Source organism: Schistocerca piceifrons, chromosome X, assembly GCF_021461385.2.
Source record: "Schistocerca piceifrons isolate TAMUIC-IGC-003096 chromosome X, iqSchPice1.1, whole genome shotgun sequence".
Classification (NCBI taxonomy): Eukaryota; Metazoa; Arthropoda; class Insecta; order Orthoptera; family Acrididae; genus Schistocerca; species Schistocerca piceifrons.
Genome location: NC_060149.1, coordinates 395620209 through 395635492, shown reverse-complemented (window position 1 = coordinate 395635492; position 15284 = coordinate 395620209).

Genomic DNA, 15284 nt, shown 5'->3' with positions numbered 1-15284 from the left:
TTCTGAGGCATCAAGGGATCACCAATTTAGTATTGGAGGGCAGCGTGGAGGGTAAAAATCGTAGAGGGAGACCACGAGATGAATACGCTACACAGATTCAGTAGGATGTAGGTTGCAGTACGTACTGGGAGATGCAGAAGCTTGCACAGGATAGAGTAGAATGGAGAGATGCATCAAACCAGTTTCTGGACCTTAGACCACAACAACAACAACAACTAATAATTAAATAATGTAGCCCACACATTGGAATTTAACTTCAATCTGTTTATTTCTACAAGAGAAACACAAATTTCTCACCACAAAATCTCATCCATAGCTGACCCAAGACTGAGCAAAGTTCGACATAGTCTAATTCGACATTAAAAGGCATCATGGTTACAGTCACTGCTGTTTATATAACATCCAACAATTACAAGAGCTTTCCATGTATTGTTTAAGTTGAACATAATAAAACTAATATTTGAAATCTATATGCTTTCATAAAACTGATTACAGAATTTGGTTTGGTAAATAGTAGCAACAAGGTTGAGATGATTAGTGTGGTGAAATAAATCACTTTTTACATCAAAGTTTCATAAAATACTCGCTCTTAACAATAGAATGACTGCATCTATTAATTACTTTGTAATTACACAATGACTTTTGATACAAACATGATTTCAAAGTCTTTACAGTGAGTTCTACCATTATTAGTTCTGCTGTTTTTACAAATAATATTCACAGTGTCTGTTTCCATTTGATGTAACATCTTCTGAGTTTGCAGTACAATTCTTCCATAACTCAATTGGATTTATGTATTATGCATATAATTTTGCGATAAGTTGATTAGATTTCATAGAAATAGTAAGAGTAAGACAATACAATTGAAAGTTATGCATGCATGTGACATTGCGTAAAGATCATGTAATATTATTATAATGCCCAAAGTAAATATTATGGTTCTATTTGTTTTACACTATCCCATTCTAATACATTACATACTTCATTCATACTGTAATGCTGCTCAATTAATTTCATGCACTTTAATTCTGAACGACATTGTCATATGAACAGTAAAACATATACATGACAAAATATGTTTACAACTTGTTCTCGTATTCACAACACACTAGATACAGATTGTAACTGTTATGAACTATTTGAAAATCTACTGTGCTGTCTTAGAGCTTATAAGAAATATGTACAGTACCAATATGTTTACAGTATTCACATTTCAAACATTTTTCAGAGGCTGTTAAATACATGACCTCCTACAGTATATTTCATTAAAATATTTGGAAGTAGCTGTTATTAATCTTGCCCACTGCCTATGTGGCAACAACTCACATTTGTGAAAATGAATGTACAAATACATGTATAGCCATGGAGATGTAGGTCTTCTGTGATTTCCCTAAATTTCTCTGGACAAATCAAGAATCTTTATTCACCATAAATCATTTCACAATTATATGCATTTAATCAATTTGATACAAGATAAAGTATATACAATGCACAATAGCACAATGTGTAACATTAAATATTAGTTCTACGAAGTTTATGTGGTACATAATAACACAATTAAAAGTAACAGTTTTTAAAAGTTAATATAATCATCTGGTAAATCAAAGTATTCTTTAATATTATAAAAAGGGTGATCTGTTAACCAGTTGTACCACTTATGTTTAAAACGAATTATATCCATGGCCCGGGCAAAGACTGGTAACTTTTTGAAATTAATAGTGGGTTTACTTTGTGAGAATTTCTAGTCATTCTAACCTGTGCCTAGGTATATCTAACTTCGACTTAGACCTAATATTGTGGCCATGAACTTCCCACCTGACAAGAGCAAAACTTTCTTTTGTATTTTTAAAATTTTACTGACATGGGGAGAATGTCCCCATATAATATGGCCATATGATATATGAGATTGGAAAAGTCCAAATTATGTAATCCAAATGTATCCATGCTTATCATGTCCCTTAGTTTCAAAAAGAGGTATGATATCCAAGATATCTTTTTGCAGACATGTTTGATATGTTCTTGCCAATTAAGTTTGGAGTCAATGTGGATAACTAGAAGTTTTACTGATTTAGTTCCTATATCCTTTGTCATGCCTAGTATGAGCTGTTGTGTTTTATCGGGATTACGTAATAGTTTATTAGCAGTAAATCAGTCCAAAGCTATGTCAAGAGATTCTTTTGTTATGTGATTGAGTTCAGAGATGTTCTGATGAGAGGTAAACCATGTAGTATCATCTGCGTAACATATGACAGGGTGTGGTATGTTGTAAGGCAGGTCATTGATTGCAACAGTGAAAAAGAAGGGTCTGAGGATAGATCCTTGGGGAACACCTGTGTCTATCTCAAGCAAGGAAGAATGCATATTCCTGACTGAAACGAACTGTTTCTTGTTGTTCAAGTAAGAAGTGATGATGGCTAAAGTGTTCTCTTGTAACCCATAGAATTCCAATTTCTTTAGTAGGATGTCAACAGGAATGCAGTCAAATGCCTTGCTTAAGTCACATAATACAAGTGATACTTTGTTTTTGTTTTCAATAGCAGATAATGTTCGATCAATGATTCCTAAAACAGCAGTAGTTGTGTGTTTTTCCTTGCGAAATCCAAACTAGAAGTTACAAAGTAGGCCATGATCTTCAAAGTAGGAATTTAGCTTGAGGAGCATTAGTGCCTCATATATTTTTGACAATATAGGCACAATTGAAATTGGTCGATAGCTTTCAGGCAGTTTTTTATTCCCCTTTTTATAAACTGGGATAACTCTAGATATCTTGAGTGTATTAGGAAAAACTCCAAATTCTAAGCATTTATTGAAAATACTGGCTGATGGTGAGCATATTAAGTGTATTGTTTTTTTTGTTTTTTTTTAATAATGTAATTGGACAACCAGTAGCAATCCACACTTTTTGAATTTGAAAATTTGACAACAGTTTTTAAATGTCAGTGGGTGTGATAGGATTCCAGTGAAATACATGTTCATTGGGCAGCCAGCAGGTCCGTTGCAGAAGAACTTGTTTCTTTAATACTGTTTGTTACTTCCTTAACTGAATTAATAAAAAAGTTATTTAGTACCTCAGGATCCACCAAAGGCACTTGAGTGTGTTTGGGAGTGAGATCTTGATGGTTCCTTTGAAAACAGCATGAATGATTTCCTGCTGCATCCTTTCATCATCTGACCTTGTGCTCAGTCTCTTAATAATTGTGCTGTCGATTCAACATTAAACTCTGAACTTGATTCCTTCCTTTTTTTATATTGCAACAATTATTAGAATACAGACTAACAGAAATGGTGGTATTATGCTCAGTAGTACAACATAATGGACATGAAAGTGCTAAATTAAGCCAAGAGATAAATATCTGAAGCAACCACTTCAAACCCCATCCAAAAGCTGCTACACATGATGGCACAAATCAAAGTTATGCATATAACAGCTAGTGTTCCTCCTGTATCGAAGTGAGAAAAAACAAAAAGAGAAATTAATATGCATAGTTGTTTATTGAAAATACTGGCAATGTTCATTTTTTTCTACTTACGCTTCAATATAAGTATTAATAACCAGCACATGATAAAAATTCAATCTGTATATGTGCCAGAATAGCAACAGTTGTAGAAGAATGGAAGTACAAATAAAGGTCAAGAATTTACAAAAATGGTTCAAATGGCTCTGAGCACTATGGGACTCAACTGCTGAGGTCATTAGTCCCCTAGATCTTAGAACTAGTTAAACCGAACTAACCTAAGGACATCACAAACATCCATGCCCAAGGCAAGATTCGAACCTGCGACCGTAGCGGTCTTGCGGTTCCAGACTGCAGCGCCTTTAACCGCACGGCCACTTCGGCCGACCAAGAATTTACAGATTTTGTCTCTTAGGTTACCTGTTGCTATCTGCATAATTAATAATTCAATGATGCAAATACAAGCTAGCTGGTGAGTAATACCTCAGAATTGTGAAGATTCATGATCTCGATGTTTTCAGGGAAACCAGCACACACTGAAAATACAACATAATGTAAAATAACTTTTTCGCAAACAAATAACCATCTCAAAATCACTGCGGCAGTATATAGAATGATGATAATTGTCACACCCATAGCATCATATGTCACATAGGTTTTTGTATGGCATATCAGTTTACATTGAAATGCATCATAACTTTATTATTTCACACACTGTACTGTACACTACGCAAGATTTATGTTCTATGTGTGTAATACCACCACTGTGCATCTTCTGTTGCCTTTGCTAGCCACAACTGAACCCTAATCTACAGGCAAACGTGTTGGAATTGAAAATCTGGTATTCTTTTTTCCTTCTTTTATTCTGAACTTTTGAAACTCATCTCTCTTACTGGCCTTACAGCATATATCTGATTCTTTAGTTAGATGAGTTACATTATTTATTTCCGTTAATGAACACAGCACTTTAAACCTTGGTAAAATGTTTCTTGTTAATATTTCCGTTAGATGTAAAAATATTAGCTCATTTTCCACAAAGTTCTTCCAGCCCGTAATAATGTCCACTACTATCAGTGCCCTCAACAGCGTAATTCTGGCATTTCAAATTCTTCTCACTCGAGTTACCAATTGACGTTTTCACAGACAACCGAGAAATCAGCTGGATATCCTAATTTTCGCTCGTAAAAATTCTCCACAAGTTAAATTTGCATTGCCAATGTATCTGAGAGGGAACGCTGTTGCAGGAATAACTAATATGGGACTAGAATGTCGTCATAGAAGAGCACATGTATAATTCGTCATCCCCATCGGCCACCGCACTGAGTGTCAACTTTGTTTGCGCATATTATGTTATACCATTGTGAGCCTATTCCTCGAATAGCTTTCCCTGGCTTTATATCAGGAGAGTACAACTGGTCCTTAAGACTACCTGTGATTTTTAAAGTTTTTTAATGTATAAGATATTTCTAATGCTCTGCTGTTGCTCATGAAATTGTGTCCCAACTGTGCTATTTTTTTTTAAGTTCAATGATAATTTGTTTACTGTAGTTTTGATTCTAGGCATTCGATCTTAGTATCCACCTCATCAATTACTGCAGAGTTTCTGTGACTTCCTAGTGACTCAAATACAGGCTGACAATTGTTGAACTATATGAAAAAAAAAAAAAACTAAATTAGTTGCAAACTACAGTGTGCAACACTTTATTCAACATGTAAACATCACTACAGATTTACGTTGTGACATGTTCGATATGCCTGCCATAATTGGCATTGATGTAGCGCAGATGAATAGCAAAATTTTGCATGACCTGGTGAAGTACCAGAATATCGATGACCTCCTGAACAGCTGTTCTTAGCTTGGCAATGGTTTTGGGATTAATGTTGTACATCTTGTCTTTAATATAGTTCCACAAAAACGAGTTGCATGTGTTCAGATCCGGAGAATATAGCAGCCAATCGAGGCCCATTCCAGTGGCCTCTGGGTACCCCAGATCCAGAATGCAGTCCCTAAAGTGCTCCTCCAGGACATCAAACACACTCCTGCTTTGATGGGGTCGAGCTCCGTATTGAATGAACCACATCTCGTCGAAATCAGGGTCACTTTGGTTTAATGGGGATGAAATCACCTTCCAAAAATTTCAGATACTGTTCAGTAGCCACCGTGCTATCAAGGAATATAGCACTGATTATTCTGTGACTGGACATTGCACACCACACAGTTACCCGTTGAGAGTGAAGACACTTCTCGATCACGAAATCCGGACTCTCTCAGGCTCCCAAATGCACCAATTTTGCTTATTGATGAACCCATCAAAATAAAAGTGGGCTTTGTCGCTAGACCAAACCATATTACGCATACTAATTCCCATCACGCCCCACGGCTAAACGTGAAGTTTGAACGTCCTAACACAAACCGTTCAGAAGTTATGACTATTTTATTTTATCAATAATTGTCACCCTGTCAGTCACTGACTGTGTGTGCTGTCATTTGTTTATAGTCTAGATAAAAATAAAATACAACACCTCTGGTAAGTTAGCTTGATATGGATCCCATGCGCAAACTGCAGTTCCCCAACATACCACCAGTGTATCAAATCTCCTACTTGGTTCATGTGCTATGGACTCTATGTAATCATTCCAATTCATACCTTAACACATTGTTAATACAAGATATTTGTATGGAATGACTGATTATAGTTGTGAGTCATTAATATTGAAAGAAAGTTGTATTACATTTCAATATTTTGGATTTACAGACAGTTCTTGATTTATTGTCTTGTCTATATCCACCTAAATACTATTATAATTTTCTGTCAGATAACACTTCCTGCTAAATAACTCTGTCATTTTTGGAATGTTTCAGATTGCGACTAATACACTGTCAGAAAAAAAAAATTAGTACACCTGGAAAGATGACATCGATTTTGATGCTATGATAGAATATGCCACCTGGGGGAATGTAGATGTGCTGATAATGGTTTCAACGTCGTCTGCCAATAGACAATATAGTAGAATAGCTACCAGAGCACTGTCTATGTCTATAATTTAACAGGGAATGCTCACAGCCAGAAGGCTAAGCGTGGTGCAAACGTGTGAAGCAAGCAGGCAACAATGGCACAGAGACACTTTTGATACCTACAGCCAACTGAGCTAGTTTGAAAGGGGTCAAACTCTAGCCTCCCAAGAGGTGGGATTGTCTCTTCAGGGAACTGCCTCACAAGTTGGACGTGCTGTGTCAGTTGTGAAATAATGCTCATATCAGTGGTCACATGAACTTTCTAACATTCGCAGACGAGGTTCTAGATGTCCGCGCAGTACAGATGCCCACCAGGGTCGTTGTATTGTAAGGGTAGCAGTGACAGATCATACAGCTACCACAGCACAGATAAGAGGTTATGTAAATTGTACGAGAGGGGGAGAGGGGGGTGGGGGAGAAAGAAAAGGAAAGTAAAGTGATTATTGATATCAGTTGCAACAGGATGTTGTGCAGCATCGGCAGCGATGAGTGAAAATGTGAGCTGTAGCAGGATTGGAACCCGGGACCTCCTGCTTACTAGGCAGTTGCAGTAACCATTCCGCCAACTGGACACAGTTTTTATCACAACTGTGCGGACTATTTTGGCACGTCCAAAAGAACAGACACCACGCATTCATATAGTTGCCTCTCTTCGAAGGGCTATGAATCCACCATGTTCAGTGCAGATACACAATTATGTCTGACCTATTGCAGGACTTTCTAAGTTTTTGGTTAGATCTCTGTGTGAGTCTGATGGTCAATGGAAAGATCCAATGACAAGTTTATGCTCACCATTGAACAGCATGCCCAATCTTCCATCAACTTCAATTTCTATCTCAGTGTATTTGAATTTTTTGGCTACTGCGACAAACACACATCTCAGTTTCCCATTAGTTTATCCTTTTGGTATAGACTTAAGGTCTACACCAAAAATTCCACTGCTATGAACATCAAGTTTTAGTCAGCTTGCTGTACCTATTGTTATATGAATTCCACTGGTTTTTAGGACTGTGACAAACTCTGGGATTTTGTTGTAAGTGCTGAGGCAGATGAACGTAGAATTTTGATCATCTCATCTGTGGAGGCAATTTTTTTAGTTCGAAATTAATTTTCTGAATGTGAATTCCTTGACATCAGCTGTACTAGGTATAGCTCTACTATCCAATAAAGCATATGAAGATTTGTGCTGGCAGGGGACAAGAGCCTGGATCTCCCACTTACTGTGAGTAGTCACCTTATTCACTTCGAGAATCTGTGCACACTCCCTAGACCAAACCAAACCCCCATATGGCACACTGTAGACAGCATTATATCATAGTCCACTGGTACATCACCTAATGGTCGCAACATTACTTGGGTACCCACAACAGGTAGAACAAGACAATGAGGAACTGAGACAAAATCTGTTGTGCCTATCTAGGCTTGTGATACCTATGTGCATGTCTGAAAGAACAGAAACTGTTGATGACTCACATAATTCGAAATTAATTCACTGAGGGCAGTTGCCCCTAGTAAGAATTCATTAGTTTACGAATATGAAAGAGGACGTGTAACTGCAGGGCCAAGAATTTAATGACCTAAAATGCCTTGAAAAGGTATCAATAACATGACAAAAAAGTGATATAAAATATACGTAAAGTGGAATATAAAATAGAGTGGTACAAAAACTTTACAGGAGGATGGAACTGAAATCACAAAAAGAATTATTAATTTAAAAACACCATATTTTGTTTAAGAAATTTCATTCTTTGAAGATGTACAAAAATTGTCATAGAGCTACGGAAATGTAAGACATTCCACATGTAGGCATTCTCAAAAGTGAATGAGCATCTGCTGTCAGATAACATGTGCTTGTAGTTAGAAAATCTTTCAACATTTGCTGAAACAACTGGAGCGGACAATTTGATATTTTCCATTAGTTTCAAAAAAGAACCTAAAAAAAATTGACACACTATTATCAATATTTCAGAAATGAACATTATGTCCAGTACAATATCAATGTTTTGTTTCAGTACCCACACGTGATACAGTAATTATTAATACAGTAATCAGTAATGCAACAATGACAGTTAGCAAATGAACCATCAACTTACACTGGTGTGCAAAACTTAAGGACAAAAGTAACTTTTGCATGATATGTCACTGCCAACTAACAGAGCTTGATCAATCAGGGGCCATACATGGAAAGAATGCTACAGTAGAGTACAGAAGGTAACTGAAAGATATATGCAACGAGATGAACAGAAATGACACCTTTATTCAAAGACAATAATTACACTGATGTCACCACGATTTATAATGGTCCCCTATACACAAATGCCATGACATGGTACTTAATTTGGCGTGTGATCACCACAGATGGCAATGCATGCTCTATAACATTTTCCCCCTCTGGCCACATAGTTGGTAAGGAGTGCTTGTGATACAGTATTCCATTCCCACACCAGTGTAGTTGACAACTTGTGGATGGTTGCTGGTACATGAGGATATGTTTCAGTACATCTACCCAACACATCCCACATGTACCGATGGGATTTATGTTGGGGGAACAGGCAGACCAGTCCAGTTCCCCAATATCCTCTCATTCTAAGAGCTCCTCCACCTGTTCGCATGAAATCAGGGCTGAATGCATGCCTGAAAAGATGCACATGGGGAAGGAGTAAAGTGTAGCAATAATGTTGACTAGTGTGTGTACCATATTCAAAGATTTGGAGGCAAGTACCCTCATGCAACATTATGACTTCCCACATCATAACGCCTGGACCACTAAAGCAATCACATTTGACAATGTTCCTGGGAACATTAGGTGTTCCACCTCTTGGCACATAATGCTTCCAGGGACCCTGTTGAACATAATCATTTTAGTTGTCCAGATGCTACAGTGTGGGGAGTCATAATGTTTCATAGGCATATTAACGTCCAAATCTTTGAAGTCACCACACTCACCAAACGAAGCTGTTGTTACACTCTACTGCTTCTCCATATGCATCTTTTCAGGGGTGGATTCAATTCGCCCCTAATTTCATTGTTATGGATGACAATGCATGATCACATCAAACTGTTGAGGTTGAGGAGCTCTTGGAACAAGATGATATTGGGCAGCTGGACTGGTGTGCCCGTTCCCACGACTTAAATCCCATCGAGCTCATGTCGGATGCACTGGGAAGATGAATTGCTACATGTCCTCACGCACCATGCTGCGACCATCCAGCAGTTGTCAATCCCACTGGTGCAGAATGCCCTATTGCAAGAAATCCTTACCAGTCTTGTGTCCAGCATAGGAAAATGTTGCACTGGGTGGATTGCTGTCTGTGGTGGTCACACATCCTATTAAGAACAGTGTCCCGCTTTCTGTATTGTTCAGGGCCCATCATGAGTCACAGTGACTTCAGTGTAACTATTGAATCTCAATAAGAGTGTAACTTCTGTTTGCCCCATTGCATATTTCTTTCAGTTATCTTCTGTACTATTCTGTGGAACTTCTTTCTATGTATGGTGCAAGTCCATTGAGCTGTGTCAATTGTCAGTAACACATGTGTGAAAGTTACTTTTGTCCTAAGTTTTGCACACCTGTGTATTTTCAGCTTACAAATATATTCTAGGGCAACATTGTTTTACATAGAGGCATGTGTGTTGTTTGTTCTTGCCAACTCTGAATGAATTAATTATTGTATCCTAAATGGACAATAAATACAAACATGTACAGAATGAAGAAAAAGGTTAAAAATGACATCATCCTTGAAAACTTACATGCAGTACGATACCCATTTGATGAAAAATGTAAAATTAAATTGACTTTCCAAGAGCCAGAATATTTGGGATTTTATTACTTGTGAAAAATGCATACCACATAAAAGTAACAAATATTACATTCACATCAACAAATTTCAAACATTACTAATAAACTGTAACAAAATGAAATGAAGCTGCTGGCTGAATAAGTGATGAAACTACTATAATTGTATGCAGTCCTAATATGAAGGATATCCGTGGTAAGTGTCCCGTCTTGGAAATGTTTCCTTCCTAGGGAATGGAAGTTCACACATAACTAGGTTCGCACATTTTCAAAAACCTGAAATGGCTATTGCCAGTTGGTATTTATTTCAATACTGCATGGCTGGTATGATGTTAGCTATCAAGGCACTGATCTAATTAGTGACTAGGTTTTCGAGATAATGATAGCTTGGATGTGATCGGGTGAAATGATAATGACCTGGAAATAAGTTTTCTCAGTCGCTTAGCAACCACAAGGGTCACCTGTGTTTCAAGGCTTCATTTCTGTCATACATCTCTTGTGTATACAAGAGACGCATAGAGATGAGCGACAGAGACGACCAAAAATACCAGGCATGAAACTAGCTGCAGAAACACCGCACTCTCAGTATGGAAGTGCTATATTTGTAAGACCAGGTCTTCAGATAATCAGTGCTCACTGCACCGTAGAAAATAACATCGAAGTCATCTCAGTGGAGCTGAGTAACTGCGTGGTTACCTCTGTGTATAAGCCCCCTTCGGCTGCATTTTCCTTCACACCACCCAGGAACTTCCATAACAGCAAGACGTCTGTAGTAATCGGTGACTTTAACAGCCATAGTCATTTGTGGGGATACTCTGAAGATGACGAAAATGGGCAGGCAGTCCTTTCCTGGGCTGAATCCTGCCAGTTGTCTCTTATACACGACAGCAAGCTACCCCCTTCCTTCAACAGTGGCAGGTGGCAACGTGGATTTAACCCTGACCTCCTCTTTGTGAGTGAAGACATCACACAGCTTTGCTCCAAATCAGTGTGCTCGCCCATACCAAAGATGCAACACAGGCCACTACTGTGTCAAGTTCTTCCAGCAATAAGGCCACAGGATGTGAATTTCAAACGGAGATACAATTGCAAGAAAGCTGATCGGAAAAAAATTGCTAAGATGCTGGACAAGGAGATTAAGTCTGTGCGACCTATTCCTGAAGAGTATGACAGCTTTGTTCAAACTGTCAAACATTGCTCCCGGGCATCAATTCCAAGAGGGTGTAGGACAATGTATCTGCAGGGTGTGACACCTGAAACAGCTGCCCTGCTGGATGGATACTATCGACTATATGAAGAAAACCCTTATAGCGAGGAGACTTATCTGGCTGCGCAAAATACTCTCTCCTCAATCTCTGAGGCGAAGAGAGAACAGTGGATTAAACTGATGACAGAATGTGAGATAAGTAGAAGTAGTCAAAAGGCCTGGAGATTGTTACGACACCTTAACAATGATCCCTCCCAACCCAATACGCATACAAATGTGAAGGCAGACCAGATCGCACACCAGCTTTTGAAAAATGGTAAACCCGATCATACCAGTAAAATCGGGAGACGAACTCTGGAGAGGGAGCCCGAACATGAGGGAAACACTTTGTCTCGACCATTCAGTTTGAATGAGCTCGACTCAGCTCTAAATAAGTGCAAAGTCAGAAAAGCAGCAGGGGTAGAGGACATAAGAAGTGAACAGATCAAGAACTTTGGTCCAGGCGCAAAGTGCTGGCTACTCGAGCTAATGAATAATTGTGTCAAGAGCGGCAAGATACCAAAATCTTGGCGGAAAGCAAAAATTATAGCTATACATAAACCAGGGAAAGACTGGGATGACCCCAAAAGCTATAGGCCAATCTCCCTCCTATGCCACCTGTATAAGGTATTGGAAAGGTTGATCCTCCAAAGAATTACAGATATGATAGAACCATTACTGATCCCTCAACAGGCAGGATTTAGACAAGGGAAGAGCTGCACAGCACAGGTGTTGAATTTGACACAGCATATAGAGGACGGCTTCCAAAGGCAGCAGATAACAGGAGCGGTGTTTATAGATCTTTCAGCCGCCTACGACACTGTCAACCACAGACTCTTGTTGCTGAAGCTATACAACCTCACCAAGGACTACAAACTAACCTGTCTAATTAGAAATCTTCTGCAGAACCGAAGATATTTTGTGGAATACCAAGGACAAAGAAGCAGATGGAGGCAGCAGAAAAATGGGCTGCCACAGGGCAGTGTACTGTCACCCACCCTCTTCAATATATACACTAATGACCAGCCGTTACCAGAAGGAACACAAAGCTTCATATATGCAGATGACCGAGCAATCACAGCACAAGATCACAGCTTTGAGAGGGTGGAGCGGAAGCTAACTGATGCTCTGAAAGAATTAACTGCCTATTGCAGGGACAATCAACTGAAACCAAATCCTTCTAAGACCCAGACCTGTGCTTTCCACCTCCGAAACAGACAGGCTAGTAGAACCTTGCAGATAGATTGGGAAGGAACCTCTTTAGAACACTGCAAGACTCCAAAATACCTCGGAGTCACTCTGGACCGTGCTCTTACATATAAGGAACACTGCTTAAAAACAAAGCAAAAAGTGGCTGCCAGGAACAATGTGGTTAGGAAGCTGACTGGAACAACATGGGGAGCACAGCCAGACACAGTGCGCACATCCGCACTAGCCCTCTGCTACTCTGCAGCTGAGTACGCTTGCCCAGTATGGTGCAGATCTACACATACAAAGAAAGTTGATGTTGCTCTGAATGAGACATGTTGTATCACTACGGGTTGTCTAAGAGCCACACCTGTGGAAAAACTGTACTGCTTATCCGGCATAGCCCCCCCGGACATCCGAAGAGATACAGCAGCACGGAGTGAAATGAAGAAGACATTAACATCCGAAGCCCACCCACTACATGGCCACCAACCGGCACAGCAAAGACTTGTGTCTAGAAAGAGCTTCCTTCACAGTACAGAACCACTCGCTGACACTCCACATCAACACCGGGAGAAGAGATGGCAGGTCAGATGCCAGCATCTGGAGGAGTGGCTGATCCCGCAAGAAGTTCTTCCCCCAGGCCACACAGAGAAATGGTCCACATGGAAATCACTCAACCGCCTGGGTTCTTCTGTCACAAGATCCAAGAGTAATCTGAAGAGGTGGGGCTTTCAGGTGGACTCTCTCCAGTGTGACTGCGGAGCTGCTGTGCAGACATCAACACATCTACTACAATGCACATTACCTCCAACTGTGTGCACCATGGAGGACCTCGTAAACGCTACACAAAGTGCACTGGACGTTGCAAATTTTTGGGCATCCACTGTATAGATTAAAATTATCTTATGTTTGACAACACAACCTGTGTCTAATCATTTATTTCATTCTTGACTAGTTTAATTTATAAACCATAATGTATGTATGTATGTAGTAATGTATCTAATATTGTTTTTAGTTTGCTTCTGACATGATAAATAAATAATCTCGAAGTTCAGAATGCGACACTTTCAAGTTGTACCACAAGAAAGATGAGATTTGGTTTACAGCCTCTTGTATCCCTGGAGAAAGGGTGGGACACCCACTTTCTGGTTCAGTTCAGCAACCCTTATGATGTGCAGGGCATGTAGCACTCACCGCAAGACTATGTTCTGTAGCACTTGCAACTTCAGTGTTTTGTCTGAAGCAGCAAAGTCACACTTCAGGCAGGTGAACTCCAAAATGGAGGGATATCACTTGAAACAATCATTCATACACAATAGTAAAACACTACTATTAGGTGTGTTCAACGAAGCTTTCATTGCAATGAAAGTAAATTTGAGCAACTTTACAGTGTTGAATGTAATGTCCTGTTTTTTCCCCAAACTTATAATTTAAATCCAATTTCTTAACTGCTTGAGCAATTTTCAATGGCCAAGGAAAAAATTATTGAGTGAGTAGGGCTTATGTGAGACCCACAGAAAATAATGTAAAACCTGGCAATATTGACTAATTTACGTCATCGGATTCAAATTTAGTAAATTAATTTCAAATTATTTTGTACAAGTGTGGATTGCAAAAAGTTTCTGTTCTTTCAGGCATGCATAGAAGCATTTTCTTTGATCTTTGCCCAAATATTTTGGTGTCTCCTATTACTATCATTATCTGGACTGGGTGGAGAATCACCTAAGCTAAAAAGCTCTCAGCACAGCCTCAGCCACCATACAACACTACACTACATTACATAGCAGTACACTACTATACTTGGTATCAGAACTAAAACTTGTTTTTCTCATTTTATCTTGATTGTTAGCCTCTGGCGCACCGATGCTTGACTTTGGATTCACAGGGGTTGCTGTCATACGATCCAAGGTGTAGAGACTGGGAGATGACAACCAAGAATTCATTCTGAGCGTGACTTTCTCAAGGCTCATCCCCTCACAGCTTCTGAGAGAACGGTATAGATCAGTGTTCCAACTTGGTGTGTCCCATTGTCATAATGTGTGGCTACTTTTAGTCCATATTTCATGCAGGTAGGCTTGCAATTTGTATGCTGCTATTCTGTTTGTCAGTAAGTTCAGCTTGTGCCACAGCTCCTCATTCCTTATCAGGACCATTGCTAGTTGTTTTGCTACCCTAGGTGAGAACTGAAAAATGACACCTCCTCTTCTTACTACCAACGGTCTCCCCAGTATCCCCTCCCCCCCCTCCACCACTACCACAACATACAACAGCACAATAATGGAAATCTCCTATTACGCTTTAAATCATTAAACTAAAGTGACTAGACATCCTCATTTTGTGGAGAAAGTCCTCAATTTTGCCCTCAATTCCTTTAAAACTGAAAGAGGACAACAATTTTTTGTACTTAATTTTTCCTTAATTTTTGAAATTTCCCAAAATAGCTGAAATAGGAAGAATATGCTGAACATTTTAAACTAGAACTCAACTGAATATACTAGTGCAACCAAATTAGGCATCAATTACTTATTTAATTGCAAGAAAACGGACTAATAAAGGTGTGGAACTATTTTGTGGTGCGAA